The sequence below is a fragment of the Phocoena phocoena genome, chromosome 2, assembly GCF_963924675.1.
Source record: "Phocoena phocoena chromosome 2, mPhoPho1.1, whole genome shotgun sequence".
NCBI classification, from domain to species: Eukaryota; Metazoa; Chordata; class Mammalia; order Artiodactyla; family Phocoenidae; genus Phocoena; species Phocoena phocoena.
The window spans coordinates 36339919-36342878 of record NC_089220.1 but is presented as its reverse complement, the minus strand read 5'-3'; the positions used below and the strand labels follow the sequence as shown (position 1 = coordinate 36342878).

General features: G+C 43.4%; 1 pseudogene across 1 annotated transcript; it reads right to left on the bottom strand.

Moving 5' to 3' along the window:
- Window positions 1–385: 385 nt before the first annotated feature.
- LOC136119212 (retinal rod rhodopsin-sensitive cGMP 3',5'-cyclic phosphodiesterase subunit delta pseudogene) lies at window positions 386–997 on the bottom strand (annotated as a pseudogene). Its single transcript, XR_010655463.1, has one exon. The product of XR_010655463.1 is annotated as a retinal rod rhodopsin-sensitive cGMP 3',5'-cyclic phosphodiesterase subunit delta pseudogene (transcript).
- Window positions 998–2960: the final 1963 nt, after the last annotated feature.

Below are 2960 nucleotides of genomic sequence, written 5' to 3'. Positions count from 1 at the left end.
GGGTCAGGAACTTAAATTTTCCCAAAACCAGGGGCCAAAGGAAGATGTGTTGCCTTCAGGGCCCAAGAAGGAGGCAGGGAGGGTGATGGGAACAGCTTGTGGTATGTGTTTGTCCCCGTGTCTACTCCAAGAAGGAGTTGAGACATGCCCTCTGCCCTGGCCTGGGATTGGGAGTTTAATCTGGTCAATTGAAGATGGTGGCTTGAGAGAAAAAAGCCATCTGGTACCTAAACAGAGCTGGTCCCCTGGTGGCCGCAGGTGGGTTTTGCCATAGAGGGAATTAGGGGTGGAAGTGTCAAAAATCAAATGTATAGAGGAAAAAAGTAAACAGTTTCCTCCTTCCCCCTAAAAAAATGAATTCTTGAAATGCACACATATTCTTCTCTCAAACGTAGAAAAGTCTCACTCTGGATGTGCTTACAAGAAGATTGTCGTCAAAAAACTTTGTCTCTATGATAACATTTCCAGTTAGCACGCTGGCTGGCATCATCGCCTCTATCAGGGATTGCCAGGTGTATGTGGAGTTAGGGATCACAGAGCCAAACTCAAAGAACCATTCTTCTAGGCATTGCCCTTTGAAGTAAACTTTTTGTTCCAGGCGGAATTTTTCCATTTGCTCCGCTGAAGAGAAGTTCAATTCTCGAGACACTGCCTTGCACTCGAGGATTTTCTTGGGAACACGGGTTTCATGCTCCACTCCAGGGCCTGACAGGTGTTCTGTTCCTTGCCAGAGTATCTTCCCTGTCTCAGCATCCTGAAGGTTCATCCAATTTAGTTTGAAGCCCCTCAGGATCTCCCTGGCCCGCTCGCCCTTGGTTGACATGATGCAGCGGCCGCCGCCTGCGGCTCTCCCACGCTGGCCCGGGGGAGCCTCGTAGACTGTGCCCAGGAGCTGAGGACTGAGCCGCATCCCGGCCTGCAGACCTCGGGCGAGCAGCGGCAGAGTCCAGACCCGGACCGGCCTCATTCCCCTCAGCTCCGGCTCCTGATCCCTTCTCCTTCCTAGCTTTCTATTATTTTACACTTAAAGCAAGAACATACTAGATGTTCATTACAATAATGTTCTTTAAAAGGAAAAATTGGAAATTAGTTCAACGTTCATCACAATGGAACTGATGAAATCAAGTATAGTGGGTATACACACACGTATAAATTCTATGTAGCCAGTTAAGTGATGATATGGTTTTATATTTATTGATAAAGATGTCATGACATACTGCTTTTTTTTTAAAAGTAGCCATCAAATAATTTCCATTTGACTAAGGAATAAAGTATTTTATATAAGGAAGGATACTCCTAAAAATCTCAAGTTATTTCTAGATGGTGGGATTAAGAGTAATTCTTACTTCCTTCTCTATTTTTCTATGATGTTTGGGTATTTATACGTATAGAACATTTTCATAATAAGCAACAAAGTTATTTCATTTTGGGGGAAATATAGTTAAATATAAGCAGCAAATATTAATTCCTTTCCTACGAGCAAGTTTTGGTAGAGAAGAGGGCCAGGGCAAGGACAAAACAGCAGTGAACTAAAGGAAAACAATGCCTGAGGGCTTCCCTGGTGGCGCAGTGGTTGAGAGTCCGCCTGCCGATGCAGGGGATGCAGGTTTGTGCCCCGGTCTGGGAGGATCCCACGTGCCGCGGAGCGGCTGGGCCCGTGAGCCATGGCCGCTGAGCCTGCGCGTCCGGAGCCTGTGCTCCGCAACGGGAGAGGCCACAGCAGTGGGAGGCCCGTGTACCGCAAAAACAAACAAACCAACCAAAAAAAAACAATGCCTGAATATTTTCATCAACAACTCAGATAATGAAATAAATGTGTGCCATGAAGGTAAAAAACAGCCCTTGTTACACAAATTGGGCACAGCTGATCTGTTTTTCTCCATCATCTCAGTCATCACGTGTTGGAGGCGGATTTGCCTGACCCATGCTCCCTCCCTTACCAGTCCATCCCACGCACAAGGGGAAGATTTATCAAGCCATCAGACTGGCCCAATCCAAGGCTAACCATCTTATGACAAGATTAATCCCATAACTTTGTGTTCTTTACTACTCGTGCTTTATTTGAGTTTCTTAAGGTTGCCTAATCAATCTTAATATTTATCAATTTTCGCTCAACTTTGAAAAAATGCAGAATTATTAGAAAGTAGATTAAATCAAAGAGGGATTCATACATACTGAGTCAGCAAAGGAGGAAGAATAAGCTTCCTAAATACAAAATGGTAACTAACAGTTTTGACCCAAGTAGAAAACAGGTAGGAAAACAAAATCTTGTGGGAGATCATAAATTAAATACAGGTCAACACTGAAGTTGTCATTCAAAAAGTGTGAGGTGTGGCTGCCACACCCAGCAGGAGGCTTTCAGCAAGAGCTAAGCTTCTAATGCACCCTACTTGAGGGATCCTTCTCTTGCCAACTTGAATTTATTAGTTCCATGTTATTTGCTTGTCACCAATTGCATCGTGTCTTCTGTGCTAAAATTAAATTCCTTGATTCAATTTGGAGTCAATGGCTGTATAGCTTAACTATCCAGAAGCTAGAGGGGGCACCTGAGAGGAGCTACGCTCACAAGGAAGACAATTTCTAAGGTTCAGACCACAAGCAGCTCAGGAAGTCAACTGGTCTTTGCCTGCTGTAAGTTCTAGAGGTATGTAGGGACCATGGTGTGAAACTGTAAGTGGAGTCACCTTAAGTCAAAGACAGCCTATATAGAATTAAGGATAGTATTTTTTATGAATGTATTTAATATTTCTTTTATTTATCATATTCTGCTTCTTGAAAGAATTTTTTTTAAGTCCTAATCAGATTAGATTTTTTTTTCTTTTTGATGCACATATGGGATCTTAGTTCCTACACCAGGGATCAAATCCATGCCCCCTGCAGTGGAAGCGCTAAGTCTTAAAAACTGGACTGCCGGGAAGTCACCCTGAAAGAATTTTTTTTTTTTTTAACATCTTTATTGG